The 19081-nt window shown below is 40.0% G+C and overlaps 1 protein-coding gene across 12 annotated transcripts in view; it reads right to left on the bottom strand.

The window, feature by feature from the left end:
* Positions 1–19081, bottom strand: part of THRB (thyroid hormone receptor beta) — a 355917-nt gene that overhangs the window by 117583 nt on the left and 219253 nt on the right. Inside the window, exon 1 of one of the 12 annotated variants that reach the window (XM_019655738.1) lies at positions 2562–2581. The exons of the other annotated variants lie outside the window; for them this stretch is intronic. The gene's annotated coding sequence lies outside the window, so the exon portion shown is untranslated. Of the gene's footprint in view, positions 1–2561; positions 2582–19081 lie in introns of those variants that run through there. 12 annotated transcript variants of the gene reach the window in all.

The raw sequence follows: 19081 nt of genomic DNA, 5'->3' as shown, positions 1-19081 counted from the left end.
AATACAGCCACTCTACAAAACACAGAGGCTCTGCAAATCATCATGCCATCCCTGCACGGGGGTCATGCCAGTCTTCCCAGTCAAGACCAGCTGTGAACTGAGGGTTTTAGAATGTGGGATGTATAAAGTGTAGGTGACTGGGCTGAAATAGTTCTGACCATGCAATCTGGATGACTGGACAGAATATCTACACCAGTTTGTTTTAATATCATCTGTACATTTGTCCTAAAAGAATAAGACAGTGTGTCCCTTACAGAGATGTTATAAAGATTGAATAAGTTAATCCAAGAAAAGTGCTCAGGACAGTGCCTTGTGCATAGTAAGTGCTCATTAAACGTGAGTTGTTATTGTTATTCCTGGTTAATCGTGGATTTTGGAGAACTGGGTACTTGCATAGGGTCCTGAGTATTTTGCTGCACAGTGAGAGAAGAGCTGGCATGTGAAGCTGTGCTGTCTTTATGGGGTAGCTGAGATGGGGCAGCAAAGGGGGAAGGGAATGGAGTGTTCACTAAGTGTCATTGCTATCTGTTGAGAACTTGATTTACTTCATGCACAGCTGCAGTTTATAAAAAGGGCACAGCATCAGGTATGCTATTTGTCAGGGTACAACACATTTTTTTTTTTTACAAAATAATTGGTAACATTAGGAAAGCATATTTCCATTCTCTAGCAGGATTCTGTACAAAAGAGATTTAATGAGAGGATAACCCATTCTCTGGGGACAGCAGCCTTTGTAAAACTGTCTCTTTCAAGCAGCATTGCAACAATTAATGGGTACTATTTGTGTGGCCTCTGTTGGGACTTCAACTAATGTTTTCTCAGTGAGAGAATGTTTAAATCAATATTTTTCACATCTACTTCCTTCAAAGGATATAGTTTTGGTCCCAAAATGATAGTTTTTATGGATGTGATTTGAAACACTTCAGTTGTACATCTCTAGAGTCATAAAAATTTTATTTTAAAACCAGACTCACTTCCCTAACCCATTGTCTTATATAAAAAGGAAAGACAGTGGGCCTTGGTCATCAACTTGTATTATTGATTTTACCTGCCATAGATAAAAATGAATCATGTAATTTTCAGGAAAAATAAATTCATCTGATCTGATGCACAGAGATTGCCAAAGAAAGGAAGATTAACCAGTGTCTAAACACCAGAGAAATAATGAGGATCCCACATGAAATAAATGTGTACACGGAGCTACCTCTTCTTAGCTCCAAGGAAAAGGCCAACGGGATGAAACATGGCCCTTGGCTTTGCAGTAAAATCAACAACAAATCTAAAGAGTTTCCCTTTGTGTGTTCAATGAAATCGAGTAGAGAAAAAAGGTATTTGTTAACATGTTAATATATTAATCACCATACATCTTACACATGTGTATACAGTTCCCTAAAAAGTAGGATGATACTACTACTACTACTACTACTACTACTACTACTACTACTACTACTAAAGACAATAACGGTAACAGCATCTAACATTTTTTGAGTGATTACTATGTGTTTACCACTCTCCTACATCAGCACCTCCTTTATGTACAGTTTCTCCTTTACAGTTGGGAGAACCAAAGTTAAGAGGTATGACTCCCTTGCCCAAGGTAGTAAAGCTTTTTAAGTGGGAGAGCCAGGAACTGAACCCAGGTCTCACGAATCCAGACTTTAAGCTCTAAACCACTACACTTGACTGCTTCTTGCAAGAATAAGAACAGCTACATGCATTTCTAATGCCTCTTTACATTGGTTATTTTATTTGATGCTCACAACCTCATGTTATTATCTCTTTTGCAAATGAGGACACTGAGGCTCAGAGGTTAAATGTCTAAAAATAAACTCTGGTATATGGAAAAATCAGGATCGACAATTATGCCTCCTGACACCTAAGCTTGTTCTTGAAGAACCTGAGCTTAGATCTTTTCTGAATGAAAGTTCCTGACAATGAATTGTTGATGTCATGATCGTTATGAAGGCAAATCTAGCCAACAATTGCACCCACGGGAAACTTCTAGCTCAGAATACCAGGCAGTGGAAACTTTAATGTATAGAACACAGGGTTTGGTCAGGTTGGCACAAATTATTTGAAAAGTTCACTTTTGATGAGTCAGAAACTCTCTCACATGTCCAGCCCACTATTAGTGAGACACGTGTTAACCTAAGTAGCAGGCAAACATTTCTTGTTAGAGGTGAGTTCAGAAAAGGTTACCTAGTTGTTCAGAAAATGAGAAGTTCTGTTAATAATCCCTGATCCATTCGATTGAGGATATTATTCCTATTATTTTGCAGTAGAGTTCATGAGAATAAACCTTGCAAGTGTGCCAACTGGGTAGGAGGGTGTGAAAATGAACTGCGCTTGAGTCCCGAGCCCTCACACGCTACCAGGCTCAATCCCGTCTTGATTGCTGCCAGAAAGGTTTATAAAGGGATTACCAATGAATGCTTCCTTAATAAAGTGAAGGTGCTTTTCTTGAAAAGCCAAGAGATATTTGGAAATTTAGGACGTCAGTAGTTGTTCAAAGGAAAGATTTAGAACAGTACAATGGATAAAGCTGGCTGGCTGTCACTTACCAAACCACAGACTTTCCAACCCCAAAGCTCAGTGCCAGATTGTCACCTATTGCATATCAGTTCCAGATCCACTCTGCTATTCCGCGCTCTGTGATGCTGGGGCTGGGTCCTTGCAAATTCTTTCCTAGAGTCCCTTGCCGTAGGACTTCCTGCTTGATTCTTCCAACAGGAGGCATGCGAAGGAGACTGGAAGGTGAGAAGGGAAAAGCCGTTCTTCCTTCCCTCTCTTTTCATGTCCCTGGGAGCATCAGCCAGCAGGGGCTGTTGGCTGGGGCCTCCTGCCTCATTGCATCCCTCAGCGGTTCTAGCCTTAACTGGCTGACCTCTCTTAGTGCTCTGAGTGCCAGCTCCACAGGACTGCTTTTCGGAGCTTCTGGATCCTAGTAACCCCATCTGTAAGGGAGACAGCTGCTTCCTTTCCACCAAATCTTTTGGCGCTCCAGCACCCATGTCATAACCAGTTCCCTGTACTAAATCCTTCTGTTTGAATCAGCTCGTGTCAGTTGGTTTTCCTGCCTGGACCTTGACTCTTGCATGCTGGTGGCATGCTTGCAGCGTATATCAGTTCTTAACAACAGTGTAGCACCACAAACAACAGTGTTGGCTAAATTCAAAAATGCTTCTGCGAAGTGTAAGAAGTTATTATTTCTAGCCAAGAACTGAGCATGTGTGAGAAACTGTAACTCCAAGCTGGAGGGCAGTAGAATACAAGGATTCAAAGGGTCAAATTTTTTATAATTATTATTTTTTTGCATAAAAATAATACCTATTCACATGTAAATGTTTGAAAACACAAAAACTATAAAAGAAAAAGATGACAACCTGTCCTAGAGTTAACCATTGATATTTTGACATATTCTTTCTGGTTCTTTTCCTCCTCACCCCATACTTCTGCATATTTTAAAAAGAGTTATTATTTTTAACCAACATGTGGTCTCTAGTATTTTCACATGACAAAAATGAGGAACTCAGCTCTAGAAGGGGTGTGACCTGGCTTCAGCACAAGGACAACTTGTCTTTTCTGCTCTGGGGACTGAATCTTCCTGTCAGGGGCTGCTTACCTCTGACTCAGAAACCAGACAATGGCCAGAGCCCCACGCTCCCATCTCTGGTATGTCTGTCATGCCTTCTCAGTTGGGATAAAAAAGTAAATAAGAAACCTGTATACATTCAGGAGGAATGCCTAGTATCATGAGCTGGCTCCTAGGGCGAGTCTATGAAAAAATTTGAAGGAATATAGAACACAACAGTCTGCCCTGTAAGGAGTGGCCCATTTGGACTGAGAGACAGCACAAATGCTGGTGCTAATTACCCTGGTCTGCAACATATATTTAGTACTTTGTTACTTCATTCATTCATTCATTCACAACTACTATCAAGTATCTACTAAAGCACAAAGAAGGAAGAAACATTTTCAATGACTTTTATGAAACCAGCATAATTATGATACCCAAAATTTGAATAAGACAGCATAAGAAAGAAATCTTCCCAGAGCATTTATTTATTTTGGTGCAAAAAATCTTGAATAAAATATCATAAATAACCCCTGGGGAAAACAAAAAGAACACTATATCCGACAAAAATGGAAATATTTCTTGGAAAACAAGAATAGGTTAATATGAGGCAAACTAAAATTGCTAATTATAGTAATAAATCCACTGAGTAAAAGTATTTGATCTTGAAGGATATTAAAATGGCATGTGATAATATTCACTGCTTGTTCTTGAGTTTTTTAGGAAGACTAAATGAATATTTTCTTGACATAATATTACACATATGGAAAAGTTTGAAAAAGAAAAGTAAAGAGAGGGAGTTAACCCTATCCGATATTAAAATATAGTATAATGTCTTAATGATTAAAACAGTGCAGCGTTGGCGCATGAACAGATAGATCAGCAGAGCAGGACAGATGTTCAGAAACAGATTTCAATACATGTGGAAATTGAGAATATGATAAAAATTGGCTTATTCAATTCAAGGAGATGGGACAAACAGTAAACCATCTAGGGAAAAAAGTCAAAGCTGAATCCATAATTCATACCTTATACCTTATAACTTGGTTAAATACCAAGTGGATGAAACACTTAAATGTAACAAATGAATGTCCTAGAAGAAACCATGAGGGAATCCTTGCTTTAAAATAGAGAAGACTTTCTAACTCTAGCACAAACTATAGAAACTACCCACAATCTCACTTCTTAAGCACCTGTCACACCTGTATCTTGAACACCTGTAAAAGGAGATATGTAACACGTCAATGCCTATCAGGAAAGACTCGTTAAACAAACCATTTGGTAGTCCCCCCATGGAATGCTATATGCATGGGAAAAAAAGCATGATGAAACTCTTTATGAGTTTATATAAAAGAATCTTTTAGAACTATTGTTAAGTGAGAAAAGCAAAGTGTATATTGTATGTAACATTTATGAAAATGAGTAAGGGGTCTATGTAAACGTGTACACAGAGAATATCTACAGATGGACACACAGGAAGCTAACAACACCGCTGGCTTATGAGGAGAGAACCTCATGGGTAAGGGGTGGAGGCTGGAGGAAGACTTTTTACTGCAGACTTTTAAATACATTTTGAATTGTTAACCATGTACAGAACTTAGCATCTGTTCAAAAGAATGAGACGAATACAATAAAGTGAATACAATATAAAGGTAGAAAAATTTGAGGGAAAATTCAGGGACAACACACACTTTACAAAATCATTGTGAAGACTAAATGCAAAAATGTCGTTGTGATAGTGGCATAAAATAGTCATGTTAAAAAGAAAATGAAAAGTATAGATGGTATAAAATGTTCTTGATCTATAGAAAGGTAAAAATTGGTCTTCTCCCTTACTAAGTCTGACTCTAGAGCAAGGTTTGTGCACTTAGCTGCCCGCAGGGGCTAGATGTCCATTCACTCACCAGGTTATAAGTCTGCATCAGTGCACGGGGCACTGGGGACACAGCAGTGAATAAACACAGGAAAAAACATCCCTGCCCTCATGAGCTTTCAGTCTAGAGGGAGACAGCACAGGCTATTAAACAAACATCACACAGGACAACAAACAGCAAAGCGGGGAGGGAGTGCAGTCAGAAATAGTGAGGCCAGGACAGTGGATAATGGCAGTGAGGGACGCCAGCCTGTTTCCTTTCAAAAGAAGGAGGCAGGTACATGGTTCCAGGAGGGGGCTGTCATGTGAGGTTGTGGGAACAATTTTGCTGGCTCTTCAGATTTCCCAGAGGACACCAGAAATCAAAGTATGCACTCGAAATCTCCTGGTTTGAGAATCTTGACTCAATTTTTAAATAAAATCACCATGTGGGTCAAGTAGCATACATCTTGGAGGGTGGGGGGAGGGCAGCCAGTTCAAATCTCTAAAGAAATGAGATTGAGTTTTAAAACAAACACATCAGAATTTGTAAATCCTGTCATCTGATAAAGCTATGCTCATTTTCCATTTCTTCAAACATTTATGGAACTCCTCACTGAAAGCCAAGTGGCTCTTTAGAGTCTTTCTCCTTCTCCTTCTCCTTCTTCCTTTTTTGCTTTCCACATAAGAAAATCTGTATCATTTTGGACCTAAATCTTGTTTGGACCAAATGAAGGCTGAGGATGTATTTAATGATATACTCTTGGCCTTGAAGGCTGTCCCAAAGGAGTTGCAAATATTTAGAGAAAGGGGAGTATCACTAAAATAAATATCCAAGTATCCTTCCTTCTAAAATAACTGTTGAAGAAGATTGAACTTGAATGTGTAGAAGTCAACACAACTGTACCAGCCTCACTGGCATTTAGTAAAAGGTTCAATACATTGGATTTGGTTAATTGCTATTGGGTGGTTTTTTTGTTTGTTTGTTTTGTTTTGTTTTGTTTTAAGGGCTCAATTCTTTGGACCTGATTGAATGCTATAACGCAGTTTATTCTAGGGATCCTTGGCATACATATCTGTCCAAACAAAGGCTTTGTGCCAAACATAACCAGTATATACACCATTTTTATTTTCCTACGACCAATGGCTTAGTTTCTGTGGTCAGCTAATGACATTAGTCATGTAGAATCACAGCAAGGAAGAACGCAGAGCTATTTACAAGCCTGTGACAGCTTGGATTTTCCTCCCTAACATGTATGAATCAGAAGCCACAAGTTTGCATTTTAGAAATATCTGTGGTAGTTAAGGACACACTGCACTTGTCATTATTATTATATTCCCATAGAAATAGTGTCCCTGGGAAGAGTATTAAAAGTGGCATGGAGATGTCCATCAAGCTATCAACTTCAACAACCCCACTGCTGTCAAATGCTTATGTTTCCCTTGCTCTTATTAAATGGAAAATTTGCACAATATTCACCCTCTCAGTCTAGGTCCTATGCTAAAGCACAATATTTTAGATCAAATATGTCATAACTTTTCGTCCATCTGCCCATCCACTCACCCACTTATCCCTCTCTCCTTCCCTCCTTTCCTACCCTTCTCCCTCTTTCCCTCTATCTATCCTTTCATGAAATATTTATTGAGCACCTACTGCTGGCCCACCACTGCTAGGCACGCAGTATGAAACGAAAATAATCTATAGTAACTGTCCTTATGGAGTTTACTGCCTTTTGGGAGAGGACAGATATTAATTAAGTGAATTATGAAATTCAAAGTAAAATTATAGCTATATTAAGTGTTATCAGGGCAAGACTAAAAAGCAGGATATGACTTCGTCAAGGAAGTCTTCTTAGTAGAAGTGATGGGTGGGATGAGATTCCTAGACGCGCGGACTGGGATGTAATCAAAGGATGAGGAGGAGATACCCAGGTCGAAAGGGAGAGAAGGACTATCCCAAGCATAGGGGTGGAATGTGCACAGGCTCATTCTGTGAGAGGGCAGGAAGCCAGATCCATGAGGGCAGAGAAGTGAGGGTAGGGAGCAGAGGGTAAGGTGAGGCTGGGAGGCAGACAGGAGGCTGGCCAGGCAGGGCCTTTCAGTCCATAGACAGGATGTTATACTTATCATAAGTTATTACGAATTGTTGAAGACTCCTAAGTGAAGTATTGGAAATAATTAGATCTGCCTTTCAAAAATCACTGTGGCCTTTTGTGTCGAGTCAGAGGAGGCCTGCATTTGCCTATAGATAAACAGTACCTGGAGGTGTTGGAGATGAAATTGCTTGAGGACTGCAAATAAAGCAAGAAGAGGTGTCCCTGCAACCAACATGTGAGGAAGTCTAATATGGGAAAGTCAGGGGGAAAAGGTGAGCTAACAAGGGAATCTGAGTACCAAATGAGCTAGCAAGAGAGCCTGTGAGGTACAAAGTAATCCTGGAGTGTTTTATGCCTTGAAATCTAAGGGAATACCATGTCAAGAAGGGAGAGTGATCAGTGGTCTCAAATGGTGTTGGGAGGTCAAATAAGATGAGCTCTGGAAAATGTTCACTGGATTTAATAACATGAAGACCATCAACGACCTCAACAAGTGTTATTTGGTTGGTGAGAGGAGACCCAAAACCAGACAGATTAGATGGAAGAAAACTAGGAGATGAGGACACAGAGATGGGACACACTGATGACACCGTAGGAAGGCTTGGCTGTGAATGGGAGAAGAAATAATGGGAATTAGTTGCAGATGTGTAGATGATAGTCTTTAAAAAAAAAAAAAGGAGATGTGAACGTGTTTAAAAACTGATGAGGAGGATGCAATATGAGAGAGAGAGCGAGACAAATTGATATTGAAAAAATTCCTGGGAAGGGATCCCATCCAGAGAAGAGACAACTCTCAACTCTCCTACTGGGAGGCAGGAAAGGGGGATGGGCACAGATATAGATGGGTTCATGTTTGGTGTCAGGAAGATTCGAGTTTCTGTGGGATAGGTTTCCTTTTCTTTAAAGCAGGAAATGAGGTTACCTGATGAGAGTCAGGGAGGACAAGGGGATGTTAGAGGTTTATGAAAGGTCATTACAGAAACGGTCATTACAGAAAGTGAAAGAGTATGCTGAACACAGACTTAGTAGGACTTCAGGGCAATGTGATTGCCCATTTGAGCCTGGTCATCTGAATTCACAGCAGCACCAATCAGATCTGTTCAATGACTTATTTTTAAAAGGACTGGCAAAAGCCCTGGGCAGGAAGTTAGGAGCCCTGGGTTATCGATCGCGACAGCCATGGCTTGCCACGTGACTCTGGGTGCCTCCATCTTTAGCTCCCAGTTTCTTTAACTGGGGAGATGATGAGGTCAGATTAGATGCTACTCTTTTCTGCCCTAAACTTCCATGAAAGGCCTCAACATTCATATAAAGACCCTCTTAGGTTATCAAGAGTTTTTCTGTTGATATTTTGTTTTAATTTAAAAATGAAATGGGTCTTTATAAGCTCTGTAGAAAAATATGTGCTTCATAAGAAAAAAGAAATCTAGGTAAATTATATGGCTATAGTCAATGAACCTATCATATCTGGTGTTCCTACATCTGAATCAGGGATTGGCAAACTATCTGCACAGGGTCAGATAGTAAATATTTCAGGCTTTTGGGGCCAAATAGTCTCTTCTGCAGTGATTCCAGCATGTCATATGAAAGCATCCATAGACAATGCATGAGTGTATGAGCACAGCCCAATAAAACTTTATTTATGAAAAAAGGCAGTGTGCTGGATTTGTGCCTCCAGCTGTGGTTTGCTGACTCCTGATCTACACAGTGGGATACTCCAGTTTCTTTTATTGGGGATTTTTTTTTTTAAGGAGGGCACAGCTCATGAGGGTATCGAACCGGCAACCTTGGTTATTAGCACCACGCTCTAACCAACTGAGCTAACCGGTCACCCTGGGAGATATTCTTAATTGGCCCCAAGAGTGAAGCCCGTTCCACAATTTATATGCAATGAATTATATAGCACATGAAACACACTCCCAAAGCAAGTGAATATACACTGGTATACACACAATGGGGCTCTCTCTCCCAAAGTCACGAGGAAGCGCTGAGAATGACAGCAGAGCCCAGCAGTGAGCGCTTCAGCTCGGAGAACTCCTGCAGTTGGGAGCTCAGCTCTGTGGTTTGGCACCTCCAGCCCAGAGTGACACTTCCAATCCAGAGAGTGTGCCGACAAGAAACTGACTGCTGGAAGAACCACTTCTGTAGCTTTTTGACATCCAATTGGTGCAATCAATCAAAACCCTCTCTTTGTATTAATTTATTTACCACAGGATTGGAGAGGTATTCCTTTGAACAGAGCAGAGAGGGAGGAAAGGAAGGAGAAAGGCAGCATGCTAGGAAGCAGGGTTAGGCACCAGGACTGGGGCCTAAAAATCATCTGGGGGAAGATGGGAAACTTAAAAAGGGCACCCAGCAATGCAGGCGACGCCTGAGCGCCAACGGGGTGGGAGGGTCCCGCCAGTCTGAGGCTCGGAGACAGGAAAAGGCTGAAGGGTCTGTTGCTTGGTTAGCTCCCCTGGGTGGGCCTGGTTTCCAAACCAAAATAAACTTGGGAGAGCCAGAGGGGAGGAAGGAAAGAAACAAACAAACAAGTTGAGCTTCAGCTTATGTTTTCTCCCGACCAACAGTCCCAGCCCTGAACTAAGCTGCCTGAAACTTCAGTGCTCATGTGTGTTGTCTAACCCTTTCCTGGGCTGTTGCTTTGCGCTAGCTGGTTAATAAGCTCACATATGCTAGCTTTGCTTCCCAGCTAGGCTAAAAGCGTGTCATCTCTTTTGCTTTTGTGTTGAGTATAGATGCACCATTACTGTAAATACCAATAGCTATTACACCATCACAAGCCCCGTGATCAGTTCCTTACAGGCTGTACCTAGACAGTAGGTATGATTCTTATTCTTTTTGATGGGAAGTAACTGAGGCATAGAGGCTAAAGAATTAAGAGCTTACTAGTAAGTAACAAACGCAGAATTTTAACCAAGTCATTCTAACTCCAGGTCCCAGCTCTTCACCTCTCAGAAGTTCAATGCCTTTTCCAGAGGTTAGAGTCAGAAAGAACCCCAGAGGTTGCTTGATCCAGCTCCTTATTTTTAGATATGGAAACAGAAAATTAAATGGCTTGCCCAAGGTCACAGAGCCACTGGCTGAAAAGCTAACTTGGCCTATTGATGCTTCCTTCATGCTCTGACTGCAAAGGCTGCTCAATGCGTATCCAATAACTCTTCCATAAATATCCATCAAGAATGGAGGGTGAATGATTTTTGGATTCTAGAAGACAAGACTGTGTGGTCTTGGGACTCCTCCTACACAAAGACAAATTGGCCAAGATGAACCATTGAGGTGTCACTTAAATCACCAGGAACACGAGGTAAACAAGTGACAGCATGTTTTAAAAGAGGGACAAGTTGCACATTTCAAAGATGGTATGAAAAGGAGTGTGCTTCCCTAAGCTTAGAGCAAACAAGTTAATGCAACTGTAAAACAAAGGGCACTATTAGTGTTCAGTCATGTTGCTGATGGAAGCAGAAATGAATTTGTTCTTAGCAGCCTCTGCCACTTTGACAAAAGAGGAACGTATCACCTTAAGACTCCTGGGAGCATTTGTTTTGATGGGTCAGAGAGGATCTAGCTTTGAAAAGTAGAATTAACAGCAGCTTTTAGTCCAAGTTTTTCACAACAAAGCGCTACAGAACTGGAATTGGCTTTCCTTCTTACTTTCCTTTTTTTTTTTTTTTGAAAGAAAAAAAAAAAAGCTTAACTCCTACAAGTTATTCTTCATATCAGAGACTAGAAACTTTTTGTTTTGTTTTTTACATATATCAGAAAGTTCTCAGCATTCAAAGTAAGCTATTCTATTTAAAGATAGGTGTAAAATAATTCAGTTATAGGTTAAAATGACTTAGTTTATTTTCATTAATATGTCCTTGACATTCATCTATACAAATGTGTGGAATTAAATGTGTGGTACACAAGTTTTTTCAAACAGCTTTGCGATATAATTCATATACCATCCAATTTACCCATATAAAGTATACAAATCAATAGGTTATAGCATATTCATAGATAAATATAATCATCACCATAGTCAACTTTAGAACATTTTCATCATCTTAAAAAGAAACTCCATACTCTTTAGCTATCACTCCCTTCTCCCCCATGTCCTCCTCCTCCAATCAACCAATAATCTATTTTCTTCTCTATAGATCTGCCTGTTACGGACATTTCACATCAATAGAATCATACAATATGTGGTCTTTTCTGACTGCCAAGTTTTTGTTTAAATAATGGTTTTGTCCAAAAAGGAAAATATGGTGGGCATGGAGGAAATGAAGAAACAGTTGTTTCTGGGCACTCTGGGTGCACGCTTTTGCTCGGACTAATTTGTCATCTGACTAGCCTGGCAGCCCTTGCCTGGGACTCATGAACTGTACGATGGTGGCAAAATTTCAGACATGACTCTTTCACCAGGAAGCAAACAGGTCAGACCTCCAGGCTGGCCTTTGGACCTTAAGAATAAAAAGTAAGCTGGTCTTCAGGAAATGTCTAATTTCCACACCGGAAAGTAATGTTTACCTACAAAGCTCATATTTATAAGATATTAATCATTTAATTCATTTATTCCTCCTGTGCATTTCTCTTTTACCTTGTTAACTCCAGCTGGACTTGGCGGGAGAAAAAGACACAATCAAATTGACAGTGTCAGTGTAGACATGTCACCATGAGTCTCAGGTGGGCCCTTCATGTTCCCAGGCACTCACACTATATTCCCCAGATCTCTCTCCTATTCTCCCAGATGACTATTTCAAACCTTTCCTGTCTTCTCAAATCTCCAACAGCACCTCCATGATACTCACTCTCAGTTAATGTCCTTCCCTCCTATTTCCCTGAGAAATCAGAAGCAGAGAGAATTTCCCACATTGACACCTGACCAGCATCTGTACCTGTATATTCTGTTACTATAGACCAGTGGTTCTCATGCTTTACTGTATGTCAGAATCACCTGGAGTGCTTGTTTAAACAGATTGCTGGGCCCCAACCTCAGAGTTTCTGAATCAGGAGATCTGGGGAAGGGCCTGAGAATTTGCATTTCTAAAAATTCTCAATGCCGATGCTACTGTGTGGGACCACACTTGGAGAACCTCTGCAATAGGTGATGTGGCCACAATCCTACCTAAGGTTGACCTCTCCATGTGTCCACTTGACCAGTAGCCCTCCTACTCAAGGACATTGCTCCAGCAATTCTCTTTTCTTCCTGCCTCATCACTTGCCTCTTTATTGGGTCAAACTATTGACTGCAAACATGTTGTTATTTCTTAAATCTTAAAAAATATCTCGGGCCAGCCGAGTGGTGCGATGGTTAAGAACTGGCTTGGGATGCCAGAGGGCCCCGGTTCGGATCCCACATATGAGGGCCAGTGACACTGCCCTCCACAGCTAAGATGCTGAACAACAGCTCAACCTGGGGCTGGGCTGCCATGAGTTGCCAGCGATGGCTAGGCTGCAGCCCCTGCTGTAGTGGGTTGCCATAAGCTACCGTGTGTGGTCGGCAGCCAGCGTGAGCGGCCAGCAGCCGCAGTGAGCGGCCGTCCAGAGGCCGGCGACTGATCTGCCTCGCCTGGGAAGAGTGCAATGATGGTGCCAACTTGGGCCAGTGAAGCAATGTCCTCCACAACTAGACTGAAGAACAAAACGACAGCAACTTGTCTGTTCCCCTTCTCCCAATTCCCCAGCACTGTTCCCATCCCCCCAATTCCCCAATAAAAATCTTAAAAATACAAAAATCTCTCTCTAGACCCAGATTTACTCTTCAGCTTTCAGTCCATCTCTATGCTCCCGTTTACAGCAGAAGAGTTGTCTTTACACCCTGATTCCAATTCCTCTCCCCTCTTTTTTCTCCAACCAGCCTTGGCCCCTACCACTCCCACAAAATTGTCCTCATCAAGGCAACCCGTGATACCCACATTGTTAAATCTTACACTCTATTCTTGGGCCTCATTTTATTTGATCTATCAGCAGCATTTGACACAGCTGATTACTACCTCCTCCTTGAAACATTTCCCTCTATTGTCCCCCAAGAAAAGGCATTTTCCTCACCAATCACTGGCTGCTCCTTTTTTAGTCTCTCCTGGTTCTTTTCCATTTACCCATTAAGATGCTTCAAGACTCACTCCTTGGACATCTTGTATTTTATTCTTTTTTTTTTTAAAGATGTTATTGGGGAATTGGGGAAGGGGAACAGAAAAGTTGCTGTGCCTTTGTTCTTCAGTCTAGTTGTGGAGGACGTCGCTTCACTGGCCCATGTTGGTATTATCATTGTGCTCTTCCCAGGTGAGGCAGATTGGTCGCCGGTCGCTGGACGGCTGCTCATGGCAGCTCACGGCAGCCCACTGCAGCAGGGGCTGCAGCCTACGCTGTTGCAACTCACGGCAGCCCAGCTCCAGGTCGAGCTGTTGTTCACCATCTCAGCTGTAGAGGGTGCAGCATCACTGGTCCTCATGTGGGATCTGAACCCGGGCCCTGCTGCTCAAAGCTGGTGTCCCAAGCCAACTCCTAACCAATGCACCACTCAGCCAGCCCCTTGTATTTTATTCTTTATCTGTACTGACTTCCTTAGTGATCTCATTCTGTCTCATGGCTTTAAAAACCATCCATATGATCATATTCTCTAAATGTGTATCTATACTCTCCTTGTATATCTTGTTGTCTATACGAATGGACATCTTGAACTTGACACGTCCAAAACTAGATTACAGAGACCTTCCCTGTGACCTCCTAAAAAACCCCAAACAAACTTATTCCACCCTCTTCCTCATCATTATGAATGATGATTCTAAATGATTAAAAATCGAAATACTCTTCTCACCACTATCACTATTGTCATCATCTCTCTCCTGGATTATTACAATAGCGCAGTCTTCCCGTTTTCATCCGATTCCCCAACATTTTATTCTCAACATGCAGCCAGAAGTGATCCTTTTAAAACATAAATTATGTCACATGGCTCCATTGGTCGAATTATCTATCAGTTCATTTCATTCCTTTGCTCAAACCCTGCAATGGTTTCCTGTCACACTCAGGATAAAACCCAAGGTCCCCGTGACCCATGATTTCATCTCTTGCTGTTCTTCCTCACTCACTCCATTCCTGTCCAGCTGACCTCCTAGCTGCTCCCCGAACACCAGCTTGCTCCTACCTCAGGGCATTGGGACATGCTCTCTCTGAAAAGCTCTTCCCCCAGATATTGTTAAAAATCTTACTCCCACCTCTTTCAAGTCTTTGCTCAAATGTTACCTTTTCAATAATATTTAACCTAATCACCTATTTAAAATGACACCCTACTCCCCCTTTCCTACCTTCTCTCCATAGGGTTTGTCACCTTCTAATATGCCACATGATTTACTTTTCAATATTATTTATTGCCTATTTTAATATTATTTATCATCTATTAGATTGTAAACACCATGAGGACAGGGTTTTCTTTTTCCTGTTTTATTCATTGCTCCATCGCTAGCAGCTACAACAGTGCTAGGCACACAGCAATTACTCGATATATTTATTTATAGAATTTATTCTTGCAAGACTTCTTTCACCCAGTTTAGATGGTGGGTTTAAACTGAACACGTCTTCTAGAGTATCTGGGCCCAGAGCTGAAAGACAATGAATATTAATAGGACATAGAGGAGCAAAGCATTTCATTATCGGATTCAAACGTAGTAGAAGAAGATATTACTCTTCAGTTTTTTTTTATGACTTCCAGCCATTTATGTACAACAACATTCAGTAATTTTGTCATTTTTGGCATTCTTCCAATCCCAACTTGCTAGCTGGACTGTTTCCAGTTTCCTTTTTTCTCTTTTCCTGTTCCTTTTCACTCAACAGCTGCATGTATTGAGTATGTATGCCAGACTCTTTATACACATTATCTTATTTAATTGTTATAAAACCACTGCAAATTATGGAGCATTATCTCTGTTTATCAAGTGAGGGAAAAGATGTGCAGAGAGGTAAGGTGGCTTGCTCGAGATCACACAGTGAATAAAAGAGTGAAAGGAAATTTGTCAACCCCGGCAAGCTGATACTTTAAAAAATGATTTTATGATGCTACAAATATGCCTAATAGAACTAACATCCCAAATTTCCTAGCTTTTGAATTTTGGCATTTAACATCCAATTGTTTTTTTAAGGTGATACTGGAAATGACTTCCTGACACACTAGATAACTAAATAATAGATTTCTTGAGGATTGAGGTTGTTATCTCTTTTGCCAATATTTCCTCCACGTCAGCATGAAGGCAGAGTGGGTACTCAGTAATATTGACAGAAAAGATTTTTGTTGAATTAAACATAGATAATTATATTAAAACATAGTAAATTTCATTCATAGCACATCTATCATTAATAAGTTAAGGATTATTTCTAGAAGATTTAAAGTAACTTTGTTTTAAAACAAGAGTTTTTTCAAATGTGAACTGACAGTTAACACTACATGTAATTAATACACAAGTCCTATGTCATCATCTGAAATGATTTTACAATAATATTGTACTATAATCATGTAATGTGATAAATATCATTACATCTACAATCACAGTATAATATATAAATATACCAAAGTAACACATTGTATACCTCAAATGTATACAATGTTACATGTCAAATTAACTCAATTATTAAAAAAAGAATCAGAAGACCCGGGTTTTAGTATATCCACCATCAATTTTACTAAGAATGTTCTATTTGTGAGCTTTTAAATTTTGTCTGTAAAATGACCACTGCATGTGCCTTGTATAAGTTATAGGGTTGCTTGTGAAGAACAGATGAAATAATTCAAGTATGTGATAAATTAAAAAAAATAAACAAGCATAAAAACCAAAGCGATGCTTTAGTTCTTAGGATTTTGGAGCCACTGTACCTAGAAAAGATGACGAAATGTCTTTTTTTCTTCCCCGGGCTTTGGCTGAGCAAAGTTATCAAACTCCTGGGGTTAATGAATTATTTTATACCTGAAAGGGCACTCAGCGTCATTTTACATTCGAGGTAACTAAGATCTAGAAAAGACAAATGCAGTAAATCTCTAAAATGACACACAATAATTAGGGTCAGAGTTGAGTCAAGAACTCAGGCCCCTTTGGTGCTTAAAAAATTTTATTCCATTTCTTCATTTGCCTTTCTCCACAAAGTTGCAGACAAAGGTTGGACACAGAATCGGCTTTATTCTGAGGTTTGGGAAAGCTCTCTTTACACTGTACTATGTCTTAAGCTATTGTCTTGTTTCCCCAGCTGACAATGCTTAAGGTAAATGAGATAATATATAAAAATTCCTTAGCACAGTGGTTGGTGCTGAGAAAAACACTCATTGAACAGTAACTATCATTATTATACCAAGGTCATTTCACATTTTAAATCATTCCTGATTCATATTCAGGTAGATTAAAACTGATACCTGAAAAAGTCTCAAGTATTTGACATCTGGAAAACCCCTCCTTTTCCCCCAAAACAACACACCTGTGGTTGCAAACGAACTATGAAACCAGACTGTCTTTAGTAGCAATATTATAAAAGTCCACCAGAGGGCAGTCTCCCTCACAGCAGAAGGGTACCACAGCTAGCTGTAGGTGGGTGGGTAGAAAGGAATTATAGGCGCTGAGGTAAGCTAATAATACCATCAATCAAGGCCATTATATTATTATTATATTATTATTATTATTGTTATTGCCATTAGTAAGATACTTTGAAGTGATGTGAAGTACTATAAAAAAAAGAGTAATGGACTAGAGAATAACGAGGAAAAAGTTAATGGGAACATTAGCTAAGCAGAGAAGGAACCCTTGAATGAGAAAGGGTCAGCCAAGAAGGGACTGGGGGTGAGTGTCACATTAGAAGGAATAGCAGGGGCCAAGAGGAATATGATCTTGGTCTGCGTGAGGGACAGAAAGAAAGTACCATTGGAACATAATGAAAGAAGGAGGTGAAGACGGAAGCGTGGAGGGGCCTTCAGGTCATGCAAGTGACATAGTTGGGATTAGATCCCATGTCCTCTGACCCCAGAATTTGTGCACTGAATCACTATGCTACTCTGAACTCTGCATAAAAAGCCAAAGAGCAGTGATCAATGCAGTAAGAGCGGTACTTTTCGAAAACAATTTAGGAAATGCCTCAGTGGCTTTTATGAAATAACTCATTAGAATTCACATAATTTTAGACCTTGACTTTATGTGAGAAAAGCAGTAATATACATATACCTAAACTTATGTAACATCTTATGTCCCAAGGGTTCATCTGGTGCAGGATTTCTCTTTATCTCCCTCCCATATAGCACTGTACAATAATCAAGGTTTATAACGATTATTATGGACATATTTTAAAGGAAATACATCCAAAGGTTTATAGAGAAGGATGTTCATTCTAGCATTAATGTTTATAAAAACTATAAATAACATAAATGTACAACAATAGGGGATTATTTGAATACATCTGCATGCTTCCAAATGATTAAAATATTTTTTCAAAGAATATTTCAGGCTATGTTAAATGCTCATAGTGTACTGTTAGAGGTAAAATAAGCAACAAAATAAAAACCATATATGAAGTGTGAATCTAATTTCTAAAAAGTATACACAGAAAAGCAAAATGGTAAAAGAATACACACACCAAAATGACATGAGAATTAATGTCTCATGTGTTCTTTACAATGCTTTTCTGTATTTTTTTTCAAAGAGTGCATTCTTTTATAATCCTAAAATCAATAATGAAACTAAATATTTGGCATGGAAATTTTAAACTTCATTTAAACTTTTCAAAATCTGGGTAGTGTTACTATTTTTTAAAAATAGAAACTAATGTAGTTTTTGAGATGAGAGGGAGAAAATCATTGTGTGGAGTTGGATCATGGGGTCTTCCCCCCTTTAATACTTTACGAATGAATAAAAACATATATTAAAATAAAATAAAACAAAATATTGCCAGCAGCCACAAAACAAAGAAAGGAGTATAACTCCATATCTTCATCTTAAAAAGTGTTGGCCAAAGGAGTAGGAGTAAGTAGCTGGACTAGAGAACTGTAAATTTAACCCCTCCACCTCTGAGGCAATACAGAGGAAAGAAGGCGCGTGGGCTGAATCCAGTGACTCTAATAATATCTTTAAACTTGAAAGCAGTGATCTGAGTGAGGTGAAGAGGTAGCCCTGGGAAAAGTCAAGAAAAACACCTTAGAAAATAGTAAGTCTTGTGTATAATCATGGGGCACTGGAAACTGGAAAAGAGCTGAAGTCTACAGCCATGGGATCCACTGCAGTTGGTGGAGACCCTGATTTGGGACATCTAATGGGATTTAAAAGAGGGTCTAAGCCCAGGTCCTTGGCAGAGGTAACCTGCTGTACTGGTGCTTCGTCATTTGCATTTTCTTGCTTTAGAAAAGAGGTTGGAAGCCAATACTCAACCCACAAACTGTACTCAGAGAGAAAGACAAAAGATTTTGAGATGATTGAGAAAATGTCAAGGAAAATTCACCTACACTCTAGTAGGGTAAAAAGAATGTCTGGGCAGCGCTTCCCCATTAAGAATGAACAAGATTAAAAGATATACTATGCACCTATGGAGGGAGGGAGGGAGAGATAGTTA

Source organism: Hipposideros armiger, unplaced genomic scaffold (assembly GCF_001890085.2).
Source record: "Hipposideros armiger isolate ML-2016 unplaced genomic scaffold, ASM189008v1 scaffold_245, whole genome shotgun sequence".
NCBI lineage: Eukaryota > Metazoa > Chordata > Mammalia > Chiroptera > Hipposideridae > Hipposideros > Hipposideros armiger.
This window is presented reverse-complemented; position numbering and strand designations above follow the sequence as displayed.